A 24,505-nucleotide genomic window follows, 5' to 3' on the forward strand; every position below is an offset into this window, starting at 1 on the left:
ATTTTGGTAGAACTAACGCAGGGGGGAGCTATACGATAAATGGCAGAACCATAAAGGGTGTAGATACACAGAGGGACCTGGGTGTGCAAGTCCATAGATCCTTGAAGGTGACGGAAAAGGTGGAGAAGGTAGTGAATAAGGCATATGGCATGCTTGCCTTTATAGGACGGGGCATAGAGTATAAAAGTTGGGGTCTGATGTTGCAGTTGTATAGAGCATTGGTTCGGCCGCATTTAGAATACTGCACCCAGTTCTGGTTGCCACACTACCAGAAGGACGTGGAGGCTTTAGAGAGAGTGCAGAGGAGGTTTGCCAGGATGTTGCCTGGTATGGAAGGGCTTAGTTATGAGGAGAGATTGGGTAAACTGGGGTTGTTCTCACTGGAAAGACGGAGGATGAGGGGTGACCTAATAGAGGAGTATAAAATTATGAAAGGCATAATGAACGGTGGGAAGCTTTCTCCCAGGTCAGTGGTGACGTTCACGAGGGGTCATAGGTTCAAGGTGAGGGGGGGAAGGTTTAACACGGATATCAGAAGGACGTATTTAACACAGAGGGTGGTGGGGGCCTGGAATGCGCTGCCGGGCAAGGTGGTGGAGGCGGACACACTGGGAACGTTTAAGACTTATCTAGATAGCCACATGAGCGGAGTGGGAATGGAGGGATACAAAAGAATAGTCTAGTTTGGACCAGGAAGCGGCGCGGGCTTGGAGGGCTGAAGGGCCTGTTCCTGTGCCGTATTGTTCTTTGTTCTTTGTTCACAGGAGCATGAAACTGAGATAGAAGAAGAACCATGAGTATGTTGAATGGTGGAGCAGTTTCACACGACTTAATGACCTATTCCTGCTCCCATTTTATATGTATCTAGGTTTCAACAAGATCCTGGCTAATCTGATGGCGTTCTTACCTCTACTCTTACCTGCCTCCAATTACTTTTCACTCAGTTATCAATCAATAATCTATGTAATAATCTTGGATATAACAACGACCCAGTCACCTCGACCCTATGGGGGAATATAATTCCAAAGGTTAACAATGTCTGATATGCCTCCTGAACTCTGGCATGAATGGGAGACCGCTTATGTTTAAACCAGATTACCCTATGATGGGAAACATCCTCACACCATCTAACCTGCCAAGCCATCCCAAACTTCATATTTCAATAAGATCCTTTCCATCTTATCTAGAACAATTATTTGTCGCTTTAGTTTGGCAAGCTGAATCATGGCATCCACGGTATGGTCAGTGGTTCAATGCTAATTCAAGAGAAAATTCTTTTTTTCCTCGTTACATATCTTTATCATACATCTTTTTCTTGTGTCGTCTGACTGCCATAAAACATTCCCAAACATTGTCAGCTCTCGTATTATCCAGTAAGGTTCCATGCAGTTATTTTATGAATATTAATTGCAAATTAAAGGAGAAAAAACTCATCTAAATTTCCATCATGTGTCATCCCCCGAATCATCCAAATAGCGTGTCCAATCAATTCGAACCATATGCATATATTTGTATAGGTATTGGGTGCAACAGAACTAATGATAAATTATTATCTACATGTTTATATTCAGCTATTACCCTGTCTGTCTATCAATTATCGAACTCGAACATGGTATTTATGTGGTTGTGGTAAAGGTTGTATTGTTGTAGGGCAACAATTATGAGAAAGTACAAACAGTTTAGTGATGTTTTTTGTTGCAAACAAATTCTTCTGTGTGCTGATTGAAAATTAAAATGTCTGGCTATCTGTCCCCAGCTATGCTAGTCCCTGCATACAGGTGTCTAGCTTTACTATTGATGTCCATACTATCACTACAACTTCCGGAGTGCACCAGACCAATTTCGCTTGTCAGAGCTGAATTATTTTGAATGTGGCTATGAACGTCTCACCATGGAAAAGTAATTTTGTGATTCAGTGTTGTGACAACACGAAGCCCTCCAAGCAAAACTTGCTGCAGTCACACAATTTGATTTGATTTATTAATGTCACATATTAACATACAGTGAAAAGTATTGTTTCTTGCGTGCTATACAGACAAAGCATACCGTTCATAGAGAAGAAAACGAGAAATTGCAGAATGTAGTGTTACAATCATAGCTAGAGTGTAGAGAAAGATCAACTTAATGCAAGGTAAGCCCATTCTAAAGTCTGACAGCAGCAGGGAAGAAGCTGTTCTTGAGTCAGTTGGTACGTGACCTCAGACTTTTGTATCTTTTTCCCGATGGAAGAAGGTTGAAGAGAGAATGTCCAGGGTGCGTGGGGTCCTTAATTATGCTGGCTGCTTTGCCGAGGCAGCGGGATGTGTAGAAAGAGTCAATGGATGGGAGGCTGGTTTGCGTGATGGATTGGGTTACATTCATGACCATTTGTAGTTTATTGCGGTCTTGGGCAGAGCAGGAGCCATACCAAGCTGTGACAAAACGAGAAAGAATGCTTTCTATGATGCATCTGTAAAAGTTGGTGACAGGCGTAGCTGACATGCCAAATTTCCTTCGTCTTTTGGGAAAGTAGAGGCAATTGGATCCTCGCGAGAGTGAACTGATTCGGTATACTCACGGATGAAAATTCAAAAGTTTCGACAAGAGTTTATCGATTTTGTAATGGATATTTACCTTGTCACTTGAGTGGTTCCAAATGGTGAGATATTTGTAAAAATGAGTGAGCGTATTTTTAGCCTCTTCCTTAACAGCTTCTCCAACGTGGGGCCAGATTTTCAGATGTTTATCTCCTATAAGTTTTAACAGTCCTTGTGTCAAATCAATATCTTTTTTAACGGACTCTGAAATGTAAATGTTTCACTCTCTACAGGTGCTGCCATATATGCTGAATTTCTCCAGCAGCTTCTGTTCTGATTCTTGCAGATACCAGCTTCATCTGACATGCGAAACATCCCGGATAACATCGTAAATATTCACTTCAGTGTGGTTCAAAACACAGTTCGCTTAAAAATGATTTAAAAATGAGCAGGGTTGCTCTGATAGTTCACCCGTGGGAATGTTCGCCTGCACAAAAACAACGTTCCCTGACCGGGAATCGAACCCGGGCCGCGGCGGTGAGAGCGCCGAATCCTAACCACTAGACCACCAGGGAGAACTGAAGTAATCGGTAGCTAGTGTGGACCAGATGAACTGATTACATCTCGAAAAAAGTAAATCGGTAGCTGTGTGCACATCAGGAGACGTTTCGTGATTTCCAACAATCACATAATCACTTGATGCATGAAAAATCGGTCAGATGCTTCTTCCTTAACAGTTTCTCCGAACTGAGGACAGAGTTTTAGCTGTTTTACTTCTGTAAATTTTAACACTTCTCGTGACGAATCATTTGCTTTTTCAACGGACTTCGAAATGCAGCCGTTTCTCTCTCCACAGGTGCTACCATATTTGCTGAGATTCTCCAGTACCTTCTGTTCTGATTATAGCATTACCAGTTTCATCTGACATGCGAAATGTCCTGGAACGCATAATAACTATTTATTTGTGTGCTTCAAAACACTGTTTGCTTAATCAAGATTAGAATAAGCAGGCCGACTTTCAGGGTTTCTTTGCCAGTTCATCCGTGGAAATGCAGCATGCTCATGTGTATAAAAACAACGTTCTCAAACCGGGAATCAAACCCGGGCCGCGGTGGTGAGCGCGGTGAATCCAAAGCACGCGACCATCAGAGTCAAACAGCAGCTCAATCACGTGGACCAGGAGAACTGACTAAATCTTTAAGAAGTCAATAGGCAGCTGTATACACTTAAGGAGACGTTTCGTGGTTTCCAACAATTACATAATCATTTGGTGAATGAAAAACGTTCAGATGTATGAAAACTCACTTTCGCTTTTGTGCCTGAACACTCGTTTTTACGCACCATATGTCTGCCTTTGGGTATGTGTCTCTGTTTTATGTGTCCCTCTGTGTACATGTTTCGACACATCTGCCTGTGTATTGAACTGTCCATGTTCATGTTTCTGCGCCTCACATGTTCGGCGTTTTTAGGTATCGGTTTTTTAACACTCCCATTCTCTCCCGATCATCGCATCTGATTACTCTGGGCATAAAGGAATCATCCCAGCTTTCCTTTTTGTGAATCCGCACGTGTTTTTCCGTATGATATGTCGGCCTTTGGTATCTGTCTGTATGTCAATATGCCTGCACTTATGCCTGTCTATTTAGCTGTTTATATTTCTGCATCTCCCATATTCTGCAGTTTTCGGAGGCCAATTTTAACCCTCGCATTCTCCCGATCGCAGTGACATGGACATATGAATTGCAAGCTCACACTCAAACGTGGCCGACGGAATGTTAAACAGATTGACTGCAAATAAACGTTTTCAAAGCTTTAGTGAAACCAAAAGAAAGTGATTCCGATCCTGGCAGAGGAAACTATTATCGAATATCCCCAAATCATGTCATATGGGAGTTAGAGTTGTGATCTTGACAACGACAATGCGAAGATAGCAAGCCATGTTTTTACGAGAGTACGTGTCGTTTTAATGTCTTCCCTGGAAAGGTGAGGCAAATGCCATTTAGAGTCCGAACTTTATTGATTCATCCTCTCAAACTGCAGGGTGCATTCTATCATAATACAAACCCGATTTTCCCAGTCCACCTTCATAATGAAGCCACCCATGAACACTGTAACATTATGTTTCTTACACAACTTCCTGTCTCCTGCTGTAGTTTGTGCCCCACGTCCTGACCACTGCTTGAAGGCCTGTACATAACATTCATTAAGGACTTTTTACCTTTCACCTCCCCTCACCAGTCCCGACACACATGCACACCATAGGTTACATACAGCCCACCTGTTGTTGATCTGTGCATCGAGACAGATGCATAAATCAACAACAGATCTTGCAACAGTTTATTGGAATCACAGTAAGAAGCCTCACAAAACCAGTTAAAGCTTTCGGAGCGCTCCTCCTTCATCAGGTGGAATGCGAGTCTTTACAGGTAATCAAATCTTTACATGTTGAGACAATGCGAGTGGAGAGAGGGATAATCACAGGTTAAAGAGGTGTGAATTGTCTCAAGCCAGGGCAGTTAGTAGGATTTTGCAAGCTCGGGCCAAATGTTGGGGCTTACACGGAGTGTGACATGATCTCAATATCCCGGTTGAGACAGTCCTCATGTGTGCGGTGCTTGGCTATTAGTTTCTGCTCAGCGATTTTGTGTTGTCATGTGCCTTGAAGGCCGTCTTGGAGAACACTTACCCAAAGATCGGAAGCTGATGCTCTTGACTGCTGAAGTGTTCTCGTGATGTGGAGATGCCCGCGTTGGACTGGGGTAAACACAGTAAGAGTTTTAACAACATCAGGTTAAACATCAGGTGAGAGCAGATTTCCACTCCATCTGACGAAGGAGCAGCGCTCCGAAAGCTAATGGTATTTGCTACCAAATAAACCTGTTGGACTTTAACCTGGAAGTGTTCTCGGACAGGAAGTGAACACTCCTACCTGGTGATTGTCGAGAGGTGTCCGTTCATCTGTTGTCATAGCGTCTGCATGGTCTCGCCGATGCACCATGCCTCAGGACATCCTTTCCTGCAGCTTATGAGGTAGACAACGTTGGCTGAGTCGCATGAGAATCCACCATGTAACTGTTGGATGGTGTTCTCACGTGTGATGATGGCTCCGTGCAGATGATCTGGCACGTCTTGCAGAAGTTACTGTGGCAGGGTTGTGTGCTGTTTCGCTGAAGGCTGGGTAGTTTGCTGCTAGACTCGCCTAATGAAGGAACAGCGCTCCGAAAGCTCGTGATACCAAATAAACCTGTTGGAGTTAATCCTGGTGTTGTGAGACTTCCTACTGTGCCCACTCCAGTCCAACGCCGGCATCTCCACATATTGGAATCACATGCCTGAATAACATTTTAACCGATGGGATTCAGGAGGAATTTTTAAATTATTTACTTTAAATGATTCTTCGTAATGAAATTAGGTGCGAGATTACTGTACAGTAGCAGAGTACACGGGATAGTTTCCAGAGACAATGTACATAAATCAAAGCTTCACAGCCCGGTAGACTTTCGGGCTCAGTCCAAAAATTCGTCCCTGCGTGGGCTCGAACCACCAACCTTTCGGTTAACAGCCGAACGCGCTAACCGATTGCGCCACAGAGACTTGGAGAACTTCTCCAGTAATGTGCAAATAAAAGTTTGCATAAAGACAGATCCTCTCGACTGCAGATCTCGACTTCAACATACTACCACTCTCTACAGTACTCTCACCTGTAGATACATTCACTCTGCCGAATTTCTCCTCGAACCACGGCTGTGTCCGTTGAACACTTTATGTCCTCGTCTGTCACCACATATTCGGGCATGTGAAATACTGACGATAATTGAAAGCTTATCCTGGCCTGAACCATTCAATTTACTTTTCTCCAAATTACCTGCCTTGCACGACAAGTATTTGCAAGTCCCTTTTTTCGATTTATCGCAAATATTCGGAATGCTGTTAAGCCAATAATATGGTGTACCTGCTCATGCGCACAAATAAATTCACAAAATTCACCAAGCTTGAAACTGACATTTCTGATTTGTTTCCGATCAGTTTTTTCGACAGTCAAGTGGCAGCACTTTTTCAAGTAAAATTTGCTTTGCTTCATGTTTGCGAATGAGAAATTTCTGACCTGCAGGAGAGAACAGAGCGGTGATCATGAGTGACTTCACGATGCAAGTGGACTGGGAAAATCTGGTTGGTATTATGAAAGTATGCACCCTGCAGTTTGAGGGGGAGAATCTGCAATTTGACATGCAGGAGAGAACAGACCATGACCCACCAACAAACATCAAGCCACTGTTTGCAGGACTGTCAATGCTGATCTGGAGATCTTCCCTCCACAGCCGCCAACCTCATAGCCTCCCAGCCCCAGACAACTCGCTTCTACCTCCTTCCCAAAATCCACAAACAGGGCTGCCCTGGTAGACCCATGGTGTCACCCTTTTCCTGCCCCATTGAACTCATTTCCTCCTACCTTGACTCCATTTTCTCTCCTCTTGTCCAGGCCCTTCTCACCTAGATCCGTGATGCCTCTGATGCCCTATGTCATATCAATGACTTCCAGTTCCCTGGCCCAAACCGCCTCCTCTTCACCATGGAAGTCCAATTACTCTACATCTCCATTCCCTACCAGGATGGCCTCAAAGCTCTTTGCTTCTTCTTCGAAAAGAGGTTTGAACAATTCCTGTCCAACACCACTCTCCTCCATCTGGCTGAACTGGCTCTCTCACTCAACAATTTCTCCTCTAACACGTCTCACTTCCTACAAATGAAAGGTGTGGCTATGGGCATCCACATAAGTCCCAGTGATGCCTGTCTCTTTATGGGTTACGAGGAGCATTCCCTGTTCCAGTCCTAATCTGGCCCCCTCCCACAACACCTTTATCGGTCCATCAATGACTATTTCTGTGCCAGTTCATGCTCTCGTCTGGACCTCGAAAAAAATTCAAATTTGATTCTAATTTCCACCCCTCTATCATCTTTACATGGTGATTCCCTGACATTTCTCTTCCCTTCCTTGACCTTTCTGTCTACATTTCTAGTGATGAACTGTCTACTCGTATCCATTACAAACCGACTGACTCCCACAACTATCTTCACTACTGCTCTTCACATCCCACATCTTGTAAGGTCTCTATCCCATTCTCTCAATTTTATTGCCTCTGCCGCATTTGTTCTGCTAAAGTCACTTTCCAAAATAGCACTCCTGACATAGAAACATAGAAACATAGAAAAACTACAGCACAAACAGGCCCTTCAGCCCCACAAGTTGTGCTGAACATATCCCTACCTTCTAGGCCTACCTATAACCCTCCATCCTATTAAGTCCCATGTACTCATCCAGGAGTCTCTTAAAAGTCCGTATTGAGTTTGCCTCCACCACCACTGACGGCAGCCGATTCCACGCGTCCACCACCCTCTGTGTGAAAAACTTCCCCCTAACATTTCCCCTGTACCTACCCCCCAGCACCTTAAACCTGTGTCCTCTCGTAGCAGCCATTTCCACCCTGGGAAAAAGCCTCCGAGAGTCCACCGATCTATGCCTCTCAACATCTCATATACCTCTATTAGGTCTCCTCTCATCCTACGTCTCTCCAAGGAGAATAGACCGAGCTCCCTCAGCCTATCCTCATAAGGCATACCACTCAATCCAGGCAACATCCTTGTAAATCTCCTCTGCACCCTTTCAATCATTTCCACATCCTTCCTGTAATGAGGCGACCGGAACTGAGCACAGCACTCCAAGTGGGGTCTGACGAGGGTCTTATATAGCTGCATCATTATCCCAGGACTCCTAAACTCAATCCCTCAATCCTAACATTTCTTCCTTCTTCCTTAATCGTGGTTTTCGACCCACTGTGGTTGACAGGGCTCTCAACCGCATCCAGCACATCCTCCAGGCCAGTGCATTCACCCCCTCCACTCTCTCCTAGCACAAGGACATGTCCCCAATTGTCCTCACTTTTCACCAAACCAGTTGCTGCATTCAAAGGGCCATCCTCTGCCATTTCCGCCAACTCCAGCATGACACCACTACGCTACACATTTCCCCTCACTCCCGTGTCAGCATTCTGTGGGGACCGTACATTCTGGCACACCCTGGACTACTCCTCCTTCACACCCAACACCTCACCCCCTGCCAAGGGCACCTTCTCAAGCAACCACAGAAGGTGCAAAACCTGCCCCTTTACCTCTTCCCTGCTCACCGTCCCGGGTCATAAACCCCCTTTTCAGTTGAAACAACGCTTCACATGCACATCATCCTATCTGTTCTATTGTACGTGCTGCTTCCAATTTGGTCTACTCTACATTGGAGAGGCTAAATGTAGACTGGGAGATCATTTTTCTGAACACTTTCCGTCCATCCGCAAGCAGGACCATAAACTCCCTCTTGTCTCTTCAACACACCACCCTGTTCTCTTGTCCACGCATCCGCCTGTTGCAATTTTTTAAGGAACCTCAACACAAAATGGAGGAACAGCACCTCATTTTCCGATTGGGCTCTTCAGAGCCTTCCAGCTGAATATTGGTTTCAGGGACGTAAGCACAAGAACTCTCCCCTTCTCCATCAACTCATTTCCATTTATTTTATTTCATTTTGTTTCATCCTATTCATTCATTTTATCATCCTTCTTCCTCACCTCCATTTTTCAAGTTTCCATTCGAGCTCTCCATCTTGCTCCCCCCTCCCACTCCCCACTCCCCACCCCAAAACCTCTGAGACGGACAGCCACTTTCCTTAGGCAGTCCTTTTACAATCTACACCTCTGTCCTGCCATTCATGCATTCTAATCACTTAATGGGCACTTTGTAGCACGTTCTCAGCTGTCTGTATCCTCAATTACGTTCCCTTTGCCTCATTATCACCCCCCTCCCCATCATCAATCTATAAATGTCCGCTGATTCTCTTTGTTCTGAGCTCTGACAAGGGGTCAACTGGACTCGAAACTTTGGCCCTATTCACTCCCGTCAGATGCTGTCAGACCTGCTCACATTTTGTTTGAGAACAGAGACGGGTTTATTACATTTGGAGACAAGGTCAAAATAGTTTACTGGGTATTTATTGTCGGTGTTCAAAATGATGGTGAAGTGTGGGTGTAGCACCTCGATCTGAGAAATCAAGAGAGAATGTTTTAACTGACGATGCCAAAGTGGGACTAGAAAAAGCACACATGTTCTCAGGCGAGTGACCGACAATTTGGGACAGAGATGATGAGGCATTCATTCAGATAGTGGCGAACCTGTGGAATTCGTTACCACAGATGTTGGAATGACTGAATATACTTGAGAAGGAAACATATAGATTTCTAAATCTCTAAGGGGCAGACTACAACGCTACATGGTGCAGAGTTAGAAGATAGGCCATGATTATATTGAATGGCGGACCAGTTTCAAAGATCTAAATTATCTACTCCTGCTTCAATTTTTTATGTCTCTGAGATTTCAATAATAGCCTTTCCATATATTTGGAACAATTATTTAGAGCCATAGAGTCGTACAGCAATACAGCAAGGAAACAGGCCCTTTGGCCCAACCAGTCCATGTTGACCATGGCACTATTTCAGCCAGCCCCAGTTGTCTATGTTTGGCACATATCCCTCTACTTTGCCATCCATGCATTTATCCGGGAAACAGGCCCTTTGGCCCAACCAGTCCATGCCGAATATGGTGCCATTTCAGCAAGTCCCCGTTGCCTGTATTTGGCTCATATCCCTCTTATCCTTTGCCATCCATACATTTATCCAAATGCTTTATAAATGCTGCAATTGAACCTGACTCAACCACTTTTTCTGCCAGATCATTCCATACATGCACCACTCTCTGCGTGAAGAAGTTGCCCCTCAGGTCCCATTTTAAGATTTCCGCTCTCACCTTAAAACTATGACCTCTAGTTTTCAATTCCCGTTCCCTGGGGAGAAGACTGTGTATTCATCCTATCTATGCCCATCATGATTTTATACGCCTCAATAAGGTCACCTTTATTCTCCGACGTTGCAAGGAATAAAGCCTGGCCAACTGCTCCCTACAATGTGGGCACACTAGTCCAGGCAAAATCATCGTAAATTTTTGCACTCTTTCCAGTTTATTAATGTCTTTCCTCTAACACGATGACCAAAACTATGTATAATACTCCAAGTGCGGTCTGACCAACGATTTATACAACTGTAACATAATGTACTAACTGCCATACTCAATGCCCTGACTGATGAAGGCCAATGTGCTGCACGCCTTCTGTATCTGACTGTCGATGGAATTCAAACACGGCATTTATGTGGCTGTGGCAAGGTGTTATTGGTGGCGGGTAACTATGACGAAAAAGTTGAAGCAATTTAGTGAGTGTTTTTGTTACCTGTACCTAATTCCATTTGCTCGCTGATGAAAATCGGAATCTCTGGATATCTTTCTCCAGCTGTGCTAATCCCTGGATACTGGTGTTCCGCTGTGCTCTCACTGTGCATACCGATCCATCGATGCGACTTGCTGCGTGTCCCTGACCAGTTTCGCTTGTTAGAGCTGAACGATGTCCAATGTGGCCATGAACGCCTCACCATGAAAAAGCGATTTTGAGAATCTGTGTCTGTGACAGCACGAAGCCCGCTTTTCAAACAATGCACGTCACAGTCGCACAATTGGATGCTCGCGAGAGTGAACTGATTCGTATATTCACGGATGAACATTTAAATGTTCCTTCAGGTATAACAATTTTCCCTTGTCACTGCGTGATTGTGAATGGGGAAATGTATGTAAACCTGAGTGAATATATTTTTAGCTTCTTCCTTAACAGTTTCTCCGATCTGAGGCCAGGGCTTTCATGCGTATCTCCTGCAGGAGTTACCAGTTCTTGTTAAGTATTACTCGTTTTTTCAATCGTGAATACGGACTCCGAAATGCAACTGTTTCTCTCTCTCCTGGTGCTGCCAGAGATGCTGAGTTTCTCCAGCACCTTCTGTACGGATTATAGCAGTCACCAGCTTCATCTGACATTCGACATTTCCCGGATCTCATAGGAAATATTTACTTCAGTGTGCTTGAAACTGCTGTTTGTTTAAAAATGATGAAAATCAGCAGGCCTACTTTCAGGGTTTCTTTGACAGCTCATCCGTGGAAAAGTGGAGTGCTTGCGTGCATAAAAGTTCCCTGACCGGGAATCGAACTCGGGCCGCGGCGAAAGCGCCGAATCCTAACCACTAGACCACCAGGGAGAACTGACTGTGGACTTGAAGCACTGACTGAAACTTTAAAAAAGTAAATAGACATCTGAATGCACATAAGTAGACGTTTCGTAGTTCCCAACAATTACGTAATCATCTGAGAAATGACATGCATGAAACCTTACTAGCTTTCATTTTCGTGCCTGAACACGTGTTTGTATGCACGAAATGCCTGCCTTTGTGTATGTGCCCCTGTCTTATGCATCCCTCTGCGTGTACATGTTTCGACATGAAGTGGAGATGCCGGCGTTGGACTGGGGTGGGCACAATAAGAAGTTTCACAACACCAGCTTAAAGTCCACCAGGTTTATTTGAAATCACAGTCTTTCGGAGCTCTGCTCATGAGGAGACACTCACCTGAGGAAGGGGCAGCGTGAAAGCTCGTGATTCCAAATAAATCTGTTGGACTTTAACCTGATGTTTCGACACGTATGCCTATTTATTGAACTATCCATGTTAATGTTTTTGCATCTCATATGTTTTGCATTTTTAGGTATCGGTTTTTAACACTTCCATTCTCTTCTTATCACCGCATTTGATTACTCTGGGCGTAAAGGAATCATTCCAGCTTTCCCTTTTGTGAATTTGCACGTGTTTTTTTCTGCCTGCCTTTGGGTATATGCCTCTGTATCTGTCTGTGTGTCAGTGTATCTGCACTTATGCCTGTCTATTTAGCTGTTTATGATTCTGCACCTCCCATGTTCTGCACTTTTCGGAATCTGGTTTTATCCCTCCCATTCTCCCGATCGCAGCGAGATGGACATATGAATTGCAAGCTTTAAGTCAAACGCGGGACACAGAACGTTAAACAGATTGACAACAAATACATGTTTTCAAAGCTTTACTGAAAAAAAAACGCGATTCCCATCCTGAGGAAGGCAGATAACGAGTTCCTTACCAGTCTATTATTGAATATCCCCAAATCTTATGGGACGAGAGTTGGAGTTGTGATCCCCACCAGCGACGATGCGAAGATAACAAGCCACATCTTTACAAGGTTACGTCTCGTCTTATTCTCTTCCCTGGAAACGTGGGGCAAATACCATTTCGTATTCAGAACTTTAATAATTCGAAGCAATTTGGAAAACTGATCCCTGTTATTTGGCTGTTGCCGAACTGCGGACGAATGAGATTTTAATTGAACAACTGATTCAAAGTTCAAACACTTTAACGTCTGTTGAATCCGCATCAAACAAATGACATATTTACATAGAATCATAGAATCCAACAGTGCAGAAGGAGGCCTTTTGGCCCATCGAGTGTGCGCCGACCACAATTCCAACCGGGCCCTATCCCCACAGCCTCATGCATTTACCCTAGCTAGTCGCCCTGACACTAAGGTGCAATTAAGCATGGTCAATCCATCTAACCCGCACATCTTTGGACTTTTGTGGATCCGTGAATTACAGAGATAGAACTTAGTTTTTTCATACTGAGATCTAATTCTTTGCATAGTACTTTGACTGCTGAGTCCACAGTAATTCTATCTCTATCCTGATTTCCACGTCATACGTATTTATTTGGCTGTGAAATCATTTGGGAGGTACCAAGGTGGAGAAAGGTAAACACAATTGAAAGGTAAACACAATAGAAAACCACAATTGAGGAAGAAGGAAGACATATCAGCAGCGCTTTTTGGAAAATGGCATCATCAGAACAGATATGGCGGAGGCGAATCAACTGAGAGAACGGGACGGAGTCCTTGCAGGATTTGGATTGTGAAGAGTTGCAGTCAAGGTAGTTGCAGAAATCGGTCAGCCTGTAATAGATACTAATTGCCAGTTTATTAACAGAAATAGAGACAAAGGAAGGGAAGAGAAGTGTCAAGGATGGTCCAGGGCACAAGGCGATGGAATAAGAATCTGTCACTGTCCCTCTTTTCTCAGCATTTAATTTGAACATTTAATTAATTTCCTTTGGAAGTATTCATTTTTCTGAGGGCCGACAGAATTTCATATTTAGTCAGTGGTCAGGGCTGCAGTTTGTGATTGTCCAGTTTTGCAGTTGTATGGAGTCGGCATGGAGTGCTGGATGAATCTTAGTCATTGACTTTCAACAATAGATACGAGGAATTGCTACCTTTGTGGGAGAGGAAAGTGGTTACAGGATGAATGAGACAACAGTCAATGCGTCAATGTTCAAGGCGCTGTGCAATTTCGCAACGGAAGAAGAAATCTAACAGTGATAGTGTTCTGTATTGTCGAGGGACAGATGCTATTCAACGCACACACGATCTGGATCTATGAACATTCTGATATCTGCCCCGTTTCAGGGGTAAGTGCTTCGACTCGCCGACATAGTGGAACTGGTTGCAGAGAGTGGAGAATGAAGTTTCTTTGGCTGCAAGAGATGCTTTTATTACGAGAGTTGTGAGTAAGCGTCAAAACGATTTTGATGGAAATACATGTCAAGGTGCATTAGTGTGGAGTATTGACCGAGTGCTGAAACTGATGAATTTCTGATAAAATTACTGAACGGCTATGTACCATCAAATTGGTCCATCTTGCTATTATTTTGCCTTCAATAAGGCCACCAGTCCGACCGATAGCCAGCAAATAAGTGCAGTTTTCCAAAGTGCGATGACATAGACCAGAAGACCGGAAGGTAATGGAGCAGAATAAGGCCATTCGGCCCAACGAGTCTGCTCCGTTTTTCGATCATGGCTCAAATATTTCTCAACCCCATTCACTCACCTTTTGCCCGTAACCTTTGATCCCCTTACCAATCAAGAGCCTATCTATATCTGTCTCAAATACACGGAATTACGGGCCCTCTATAGCCTTCTGCAGCAATGATTTCACAGATTCACCACCCTCCAGCTGCATAAACGCCTCCTTCTTTCGGTTCCAAAGGGTCGTCCCTTTACTCTGAGGCTGTGTCCTCGGATCCTAATATCTCTCACTGTTGGAAACATCTTCTCCACGTCCATTCTATCAGGGTCTGTCAGTATTCTGTAAATTTCAATGAGCTTTAAGGTTTATTAATTAGTGTTACAAGTAGGCTTACATTGACATTGCAATGACGTGACATTTCTGTGAAAATCCCAGAGTCACCACACTCCAGCGCCTGTTCAGGTACACTGAGGGAGAATTCAGCATGGCCAGTGCACCTGATCACCAACTCTTTCCGATTATGGGAGGAACCCAGAGCACCCGAAGGAAATCTATGCAGACAGGGAGAACGTGCAAATTCGACACAGGCATTGACCAAAACTGGCGATCGAACCTGGGTCCCTGACACTGTGAGGCAGCAGGACTAACAGTTGTGCCACCGTGATCGCCTGTCATGCTGCCAAGCCTTTCTTTCCCATGATCATTCTCGTAAACCTCCTCTGGACCGTCTCCAGTGCCAGCACTTCCTTTTTTAGACACGGAGCCCAAAATTGCTCACAATACTCCAATCGTGTTCTGACCAGTGTTTTATAAAGCAGGTTCCTGTCTTTGCACTCTAGTCCTCTCTAAATGAATGCTCTCGTTACATTTGCCTTCCTCACTGCCAAACGAACCTGCGAAAGTGCAAAGAAATCCGAACTAGCCCTCCCAAGTCCCATCGTACTTTCTATTTCTGAACTCTCCCCATTTAGAAAACAGTCTACATGTATATTTTTCCCACAAAAGTGCATACATTCACACTTCCCAACGTTATATTCCATCTGCCACTTCTTTGTCCACTCTTCTAAGCTGCCTAAGAACTTCTGCAGCCGTCACAACACCTGCAATTGCTTGTCCCTCCACTTATCTTTGTGCTATCTGCACACATAGCCACAATGCCCCCAATTCCTTCACTTGGATCATTGATGTAAAACGTGAAAAGTTGTTGTCACAAAATTCACCTCCTGCGGAAATTCACCTGTCGCCAGCGGCATCCTGAAAAGCACCACTTTATTCCCAGCCTCTGCCACTTGTCAGTCAGCCAAGCTTAAATCCAGGCCAGTAAACTGCATGTAGCACGATGGTTTCCGACCTTATTCAGCAGCCTCCAGCGTGACTCCTTATCAAAGTCTTCCTGGAAAGCCAAATAGGCAATGTCCACTCGCTCTCCTTTGTGTAACTGACTGGTTACCTGCTCAAATAATCCTAAACATTCCTCCTGTTGACGGAACTATGCTCTCTTCGCCCAATTTGCGGTGCACTTCCAAGTACTCTGAAATCTCACCCTGAATAATAGACTCTAAAGTTTTACCAACCACCGAGGCCTGTTATTTCCTGTCTTTTGCCTTCCTCCCTTCCTGAACTATACCAGCGATCTTCCAGTCCTTCGCGACTCTCCCTGCCTCCAGTGGTACCGGAAAGATCACCACTAATGCCTACACAATCTCACTGGCTTACTACGTCAGAACTCTACGTTGTAGTCCACCTGCTTCGGGTGATTTAGCCGCCTTCAGACCTTTCAGCTTCCCTAGCACATACTCCTTAGTAACGAACATCGCACTCACTTCTGCCCCCTGACGCACCTGATTTTCTGGGATAGTCATGATGTCTTCCAACAGGAAGATTGATGCAAAGTAGCTTTTCAGCTCCTCCACATTTTTCTCGCATTACCACAACTCCAGCGTCATGTTCTAGCGGTACACTGTCGACTCTTGCCTTTCTCTTAGCCTTCATATATCTAAAAAAAAAACTTTTTCATATCAGTGGCTAATTTACCCTTGGCTTTAACCATCTCTCCCCGGTTGCATTTTTAGTTCGCCTCTGTTGGCTTTTAAAAGCTTCCGAGTCACTTGGATTCCCACTAACCTTTACCACACTGTCGGATTTTCCTTTTGCTTTTAAGCTGTCCCTGACTTCCTTTGTCAGTCATAGTTTCCTCGTATGCCTTTTAGTAAGCTTCTTCTTCTTTGGGATGAAATTATGTTGTGTCTCCAGGGTCTGAACACATGTTTCTATGCACGATTTATTTGTCTTTGCGTGTGCGTCTCTGTTCTTTGTGTCGCTCTGTGTGTACATGCTTCGGTACATATGCCTGTCTGTTTAGCTGATTATGTTTATGTTTCTTCGCCTCACGTATTTGCATTTTAGGTATCGTTTCTTATCACTCCCATTTTCTACTGATCATTGCATCTTGTTACCCTGGACATAATTGAATCATCTCAGCTTTCCATTTGTGCTCCCGCGCATGATTTTATGTATGGTATGTCTGCGTTTGGTTACAGGCCTCTGTATTTGTCTGTGTGTCAATGTGTCTGCACTGATGCAGACCTATTTAGCTGCTTATGTTTCTTTCATTGAAACCTAGTCGATAAAACGTTAAACAGAATGCAATCAAATAAGTGATTCCAAAATTGTGCTGAAACGGGAAACGCAATTTGCACTCTCAATTGACAGCGAACGAGTTCATTATCAGTAGATTAATGAATATCCCCAACAGATAAGAGACGGGATGAGGAGTTATGATCCCGACAACAATGATGTGAAGATAGCAAGTCACATTTTGACGCGATTATATGTCATTTTAAGGTCTTCCCTCGAAACGTGAGGCAAATACCATTTAGTGTTCAGAACTTTATTGATTGCAGATCATTTTCAAATCTAATTCATGTTACTTCTCTGTTGTTGAGCGGCAGACGAGAGATTTTAACTGAACAGCTGTTTCAAAGTTAACACTATAATGTCAGATGAATTCGCATCAAAATATAAAGAGTTATTTACACTTAAAAATTAATATTTCATATTTAGGTGTAACTGTTTACATGACAGTTTAACTGCTAAATCTGCAATATATCTACCTCTGTCGTGCATTCTCCGTCAGAAGTACTGACGTGGCTGCAAAATCACTTGGGACCTCTGGACGTGTTATACGTTTCTTTATTGTCAATTAGCAAATAGATGGCTTTGTGAAATCTCAACACGATTCAGTCTTCATCTATCTTTTCCTCTGTGTGTTTGTATTTCAATCTGTGCCTGTAACTTTTGAATCTTCCCTTTTTGCGTGGTTCATTGATCTGACACCCTTCATTGAAGTGTTAAGCTGAGTTACAACGGAGCTGCCGTCAGTTCCTCGTTAGTATAGTGGTTAGTATCCCCGCCTGTCACGCGGGAGACCGGGGTTCAATTCCCCGACGGGGAGACTCTTTTCCTTTCTTAACAGCTGCAATTGAGTTCGGAGTCTGGTGTTCACTTTAAAACAACTGCCACAAAGCACAGTGGGTTGAAAATCTACAAAGGGTTTCTTTCAGGCAAATGTGGAAATTCATCAATACGAATTTCACGAACAACCATGTCAAAGGACAATCAGCCTGTTGTCACGGCCGAATGCTTATCGTGATGCAATGAAAATCAATGGAGATTCAATGCACTGATGGGAAGACTGCCTCTTTTCGCAGCAATTAGTATGAGCATGCCATTAAGTGCTTTTGGAATTAATATTGACTAAGTGGAATAGAATGCCACACTTTCAAAAAAAGTGAGTCATTTTCCTCAATCTCGCTCGGCTTGCATTTCAGCAAATTTCCATTTGAAATTTAAAAAAGATCAAAACCAAAGATAATATTTCTTTATGTCTCAGTTAGAGTCACAGAACCTGACAGCACAGAAAGCGGTCATTCCACCCATCTAGGACGTTTCCATCCTAATCCCATTTACAAACAGTTGATTAGTAGCCAAATACGCTGACTTAATCTTTCTCTTCCTTTTTGTGGCCTCTGTGTTTTCCTCGTGTCTTGCATTCCCTGTTGTTTTGCACCATCAAAAAACTTCGATTCACACTCTCAAAATCTTCGGCCAAGTCATTAGTATGGATTGCAAACAGCTCAGGTAATAGCACTGATCCTTGAGGGATTCTAATAGTTACAGCTTACTGACAGAAAAATTCTATTTATCCCTGTGCTTTGTTTACTCTCCGTGAACCCATCCTCTATTCATGCTAATTCATTGCCCCAAAATGAATGAGCCCTTATCTTGCATATTTATGGCCAAGAAGGGAAGGCCATTCAGCATAGCAGTTCCATGCCCTCACCTCCGCCCCCAAGAAGTCATTACTATCCCCCAATCTAGCTTCATATGTGAGCAAGTTTATTTTCTTTAACAGTTTATCCTATTTCCTTTTGAAATCATTGAATTCGATTTCACAACTGTGTGAGTGGAAGTGTCCAAGCCATTACAAATCTATGCTTCAAAACATTCTGCACCTCATTCTCTCTGCATCTCTTGCCCAAAATCTTAAATCTACATCTCAGTCCAATAGTCGATGGGAAGAGTTTGCTCCTTGTCTACCTGATCCAAGCCAATCATTATCTAATACACCTCTATTAAAACTTCCCTGATCTCATTTGCTCCATGGAGAACACCACTAGTCTTTCCAAACTAATCTTGAAAGTGGACTCCACGCATGTCCCACCCACTCATTTCTGCCATTCCTGCAAAAGGTTTGAACACTCTCAATGAACTTCACGTTTTTCCAAAAGCCCAGAATTGGACTAAAAATTTGACTAGGGCATAAGCGAAGATTTATATAGGTTTTGCAGCAACCTTTGTGAGAATCCTTGGATGAAGGATATCAAGTCCTGAGGATTTGCTCGAAATTCGTTCCTTCAATATTCCAACTGACAGCAATCATCTTAATCTACTCATGTTTATTCTCCCTGGGTTTCTCTCTACTTGTGGTGTGCAATTCGTGTTCTCTAATTTGAAAAAAAAAACACAAGAGCAAGGAAAATTCCATACTGCTGCGCTGGTCAAGCAATGCAGCTAGGCGGCAAATATGAGGAAGAGGCCAAAACTTGGTTTCCCACCTCCACAATTTTGCTGGCCGCATTCTGACAGTAAGATCAGCCTCACGACCGGGAAGGGTGTGATGTTGATTGCAATACTAGTGGCACGCTTAGCAGCCCTTGGGTAATTGGCGAACGCCAGACAGTACCCATGGTGCAGTGCCAGCCTGGCAGCTGTGACATTGCAGTGCCCGCCTGGCAAACCCTTGGCATCATCGCAGTGCCAGCCTGGCACTCTGGCAGTGCCCACTGGACACCCTGGCACTGCTCATATTGCACAATGACACTGCCCACCAGGCACCAGACATTGCCAAGTGGGAAGGGTCAATGGGTCGGGGCATGAGGCGTCGGGATCGGAAGGAGCAGAGGCAATGGAGGAATGCAGGGCAGATGTCTATGAGAGAGGTATGCAGGAGAGCAGCAAAGGATTCTTGCCACTGTTTGTTGCCAGATCGTTTGGTCTCTTTACCCTATCAATTGTAGCCAGCTCTCCCCTGATGCCTAGGTATTTGATAACTTGAAAATTCTTGGTTGGATTGGGCATGTAACTTGCAAACATAATGTGAATATCAGTTGTATTATGAGCCGTTTTTAGAATCATGAAGTCATAGATATGTATAGCACAGAAAAGGCCCCAAATTCGCACTAATCCTATTTTCCAGCACTTGTCCCATATCCTTGAATGTTATGATGTTTCAGGTGCTCATCCAAATATTTTTTAAGGTTGATAAGGTTTCCAGATTCTATTCCCTTTCGAGGCAGTGCATTCCAGACTCTCATCACTCTCTCAGTGAATTTTGCTTTCTCAAATCCCCACTGAATCTCCTGCATCTTAACATAAAACTATGTCCCTTTTGACTGATCCCTCAACCAAGGGGAACAGCTGCTCCCTCCTCACTCTATCCATTCCCCTCATACTCTTATACACCTCAATCATGTTTCCATTAGCCTTCTCTGCTCGAAAGAACACAAACCACGCCTATCCATTTTTGTCCTCAGCCTGAGTGTCTCTGAGTGAGTGTGTGTGTGGGTGAGTGTGAGAGACTGAGCGAGTGTGTGGGGGTTCGTGTGAGAGGTTGAGTGGGCGTGTGAGGGTGAGTGTGAGAGTTTGAGTGAGTATGTGAGGGTGAGTATGAGATACTGAGTGAGTGTGTGGGGGTGAGTGTGAGAGACTGTTTGAGTGTGTGGCGGTGTGCGGGAGAGGCAGAGTGAGTGTGTGAGACACTGAGTGAGTATGTGGGGGTGAGTAAAAGTCTGTGAGTGGATCTTTTGCTCTGAACACGCTCGCTTTGCACATCCTTCGTTAATTTCACAATCTGTTCGGCCTGGAAACCGCAGTGAAAGAATTTCACAAGCTAACCTGCGACGGGGGTTGGGGACTGATGGGTGGGGCATGGATCTGGGTTCGGGGCCTGCATTTGAAGTTCGTCAACTTCGTCAACCGGTGGTCGAGGCTGGCGATCAGGGATTCAGGGGCAGCAATGGGGTAGTGGTCCGTGGCCGGGAGGGAGGGAGGTGGGAGGAGCGGATGGTGGTTGGCAGATCTCCCAGTATGCTGTATAGACTGTGTACATATAATACCGGGTGATCGGGTCGCCTGCACAATGGCGCCCCCAGCAACCTGCAGTCTGCTTCTTGGCGTGAATAGTCTACGCCACTCTTCCGGCTGGCGGTATTGAACAGAGTGCCGTAAATTATTGCCACAGAGCTTGGCGGAAAGTCGGGAGAGAAAACCTCCCGTTTTCCTGCCATGTGACTCGAGATATTATCTGAGGAATTTCCGCACAATATATTTTTCAATGCTCTGCTGTTTACTCGTTCCTTATGAACATTTTCAATGCCTCTGCCTCGAAGCGGCTAACGTTTTTTTAGCCACTCTTTTCATGTTTGTACGTTTACAAAACCCCCACTCACTCAAACTCTCACACTCACCCTCACACGCCCACTCAACCTCTCACACGAACCCCCACACACTCGCTCAGTCTCTCACACTCACCCACACACACACTCACTCAGAGACACTCAGGCTGAGGACAAAAATGGATAGGCGTGGTTTGTGTTCTTTCGAGCAGAGAAGGCTAATGGAAACATGATTGAGGTGTATAAGAGTATGAGGGGAATGGATAGATTTTCAATTGTATTGCATTAATATTTGAAATATATTCCTGACTAATTTATTTTCATGTTCGTTTTCCCATTTTATAACACTTTTGCTGAATTTTTGCTGTTTTCTAATATACTTTATTCGTTGTAACATTATACGTCTTTTATAATAATATATTTAATATAATAAAACCAGGATCGATTTTATTTTCGATTGTTTGTTTTCTGACTGCAATGGACTTTTGTCGGAAAAAATTTGCCACTTTTTACTGCCAGACCTTTTGGTCTTTTTAGTCTATCTATTGTACGCCTCCCCTCAAAGCGAGGTATTTGATAACTTTAAGATTCTTGCTTGGATAAAGTATGTTACTTTCAAACGTAATATGGATGTCAATTGCATTATGGTAATTTTTTCCCATCAGACCTTTTGCACTGAGATTATGGCTTAACCCTCCTTCTTTGCACAGTTCTAGATTAAAAATTAACATCATCCATAGTTTGTTTCACAACTCGTTGTGTCAGGATACTCAATGAAAGCATTTCACAAACCAATCTGCCAGACCATATTATCGTTGATTGGTCCAACCGAAATGAAGAATAACATTTCCTGCAATTATATTGCCTTTTTTTACAACTTTGGGTTACTTATTTCGTAATGTTCTGTCCAGTGGTATAGCTAATGGTGGGGTCTGTAAACAATCCCGCCGGCATGTTCTGGCGCTTGCTGTTCCACCCTAACAGTTCCACATTTCCTGGAATATAACTGTGTTCTAATGGAAGTTCAGAGACCAAACCATAAACTACGTTTTTTCTCTCCACGATTGCTGTCAGACCGGCAGAGAATTTTGCTCCGTGGACAATGGCTAGTAAACTGTTGGACACAAAGCATCTACCTGGCCCCGCAGGCTGATATTGCAAAGGTTCTCTCTCCATACTCTTGAACTCTCGAATAAAATTGCGGCTATCAGCCACGCCCTGAATAAAAGACAGTTCTTGCAAACAACAACCCCACCTTCAACATTCATTGTCTCTATTCTAAACACTCTGACGTGGAGACATGTCTCTGTTGTCCCACTGTCGCAAACTCAACACACTGGAACTCCATCACTGACTGCACTGCGGAATGTGGCTGCACGGGATCTGACGTGATTCAGGAAAGCTGTCCAACACGGCTTTTCAAGGGCGATAAGAGATGGATAATAAATGCTGGTGGAGCCAGTGACAAGCACATTACATGAATGAAGAGAACAACCGTACTGATGAAACTAAAATGTTGTCAGTTAAGTGTCCGGAAGCCTGAAAATGTGGTCTTTCGTCCACAATCCAAATTTCTTCCCCTAACTATCGCCATTGTCCCTCTGCCGAGAAATCTCTGACTATGTGGAGGGCCATACATGTTGAAATCCCGGTGTCATGTTTCATGAGAAATTTCCGAGCATATATTTTTCCATTTCAACAACGATAATATTGCTTTATTGAACCCCTGCTTGAGGTGCTCTGCTGATAAACCGTTCACCCATAAGTTGTCACTTGCTGACCACATTTGGAATATTGTGAGCAATTTTGCACCTCGTATCCAAGGAAGGATGTGCTCGCCGTGGAGACGGTCTTGGGGTGGTTCATGAGAATGATCCCTGCAATGAAAAGCTTGATGTAAAATGAGCCTTTGAGAACTCTGGGTCTGTACTTTAGAAGGATAGTTGGAGAAATTTATAGTAGCTTAGAAAAATGTTAAATGATCTGGGAATTGAGACAATAAACAACTATTAGCACTGAGCAAAATTACTCGAAATCAATCTTACAAGGACACTGTGAATATAAAGATTTAAACATTGTTAGATTTAAACATATATTTCTGATTTAAACCTGTATTTTGGATTTCTAAAAACGAAGTTAGTGCATGTAAAAGAAATCTGTACACTTTAGCCAAAAGCAGGTTACCGCTAAGTCTAATGAGATAGGCTTCATATTGAGATGAACCACACTCTTTAGAAAAATGAAAACACAGAATGTGCAAATTCTTATCAGCAAAATCTACTATCAGTAAGGCTCTCAGAGCCACTTTCTGAATTGGGTTGTTCATACCATAAGACCATAAGACATAGGAGCAGAATTAGGGCACTCAGCCCATCGAGTCTGCTCCGCCATTCAATTATGGCTGATTTATTTTTCTCATCCCCATTCTCCTGCCTTTTTCCCAAATCCCCGGATCCCCTTATTAATCAATAACTTATCTATCTCTGTCTTAAAGACACTCAATGACCTGCCCTCCACAGCCTTCTGCGGCAAGGAGTTCCACAGATTCACCATCTTTGGCTGATGAAATTCCTCCTCATCACTGTTTAAAAGGATCGTCCCTTTAGCCTGAGGTTGTGCTCTCTGGTTCTAGTTTTTCCTACTAGTAGAAACATCCTCTCCCCGTCCACTTTATCCAGGCCTCCCAATAGCCTCTAAGTTTCAAAATGATCCCCCTCATCCTTCTAAACTCCAACGAGTACAGACCCAGAGTCCTCAACCGTTCCTCACACTACAAGCATACGACAAGCATCTGGACACACTGTCCAGATAAAGCAGGTCTTCTCAGACGTAAGAATGTAAATCTGTCTGGTTCAGCCATTGACGTAAGCAAGAGCTGGTGAGAATATTAACTTTGACCTTTGTAATTAATTGTCAGGTGTTGCTAGGAATAGGGGGGAGGAAGCATCCGAATTCTACGGACCAATGAAATCTCATGATGTCAGAGGGTAAAATGGAATTGGCTAAAGTATATGACAACAATGATTGATTTGGATTCAAAATGATTGGTTCGTAACAATCGGAAGGGGAAAATGTAAATTTGAGAACGTATAATTGATCTGTCCAATGCATTGTAACTTCAGAGTGGTATTGGAATGCTCAAAGCCTTCTCTTGTAGTAAGGCATTGGACTGCCAAATGCCCATTCTTTGCATTGGCTGTGAGTCTTTGCATAGGCTGAAGTCTTTGCTGATA

At 43.8% G+C, this 24,505-nt stretch overlaps 3 non-coding genes across 3 annotated transcripts; 1 reads left to right on the forward strand and 2 right to left on the reverse strand.

The window, feature by feature from the left end:
• Positions 1–3,019: 3,019 nt before the first annotated feature.
• Positions 3,020–3,091, reverse strand: trnae-cuc (transfer RNA glutamic acid (anticodon CUC)). Its single transcript has one exon. It is a non-coding gene; the product is annotated as a tRNA-Glu (tRNA).
• A 2,945-nt stretch (positions 3,092–6,036) lies between these two features.
• trnan-guu (transfer RNA asparagine (anticodon GUU)) lies at positions 6,037–6,110 on the reverse strand. The gene has a single exon. It is a non-coding gene; the product is annotated as a tRNA-Asn (tRNA).
• Positions 6,111–17,698: 11,588 nt separating this feature from the next.
• trnad-guc (transfer RNA aspartic acid (anticodon GUC)) lies at positions 17,699–17,770 on the forward strand. The gene has a single exon. It is a non-coding gene; the product is annotated as a tRNA-Asp (tRNA).
• The last annotated feature ends 6,735 nt before the right edge of the window (positions 17,771–24,505 follow it).

The sequence above is a fragment of the Mustelus asterias genome, chromosome 8 (genome assembly GCF_964213995.1).
Source record: "Mustelus asterias chromosome 8, sMusAst1.hap1.1, whole genome shotgun sequence".
NCBI classification, from domain to species: Eukaryota; Metazoa; Chordata; class Chondrichthyes; order Carcharhiniformes; family Triakidae; genus Mustelus; species Mustelus asterias.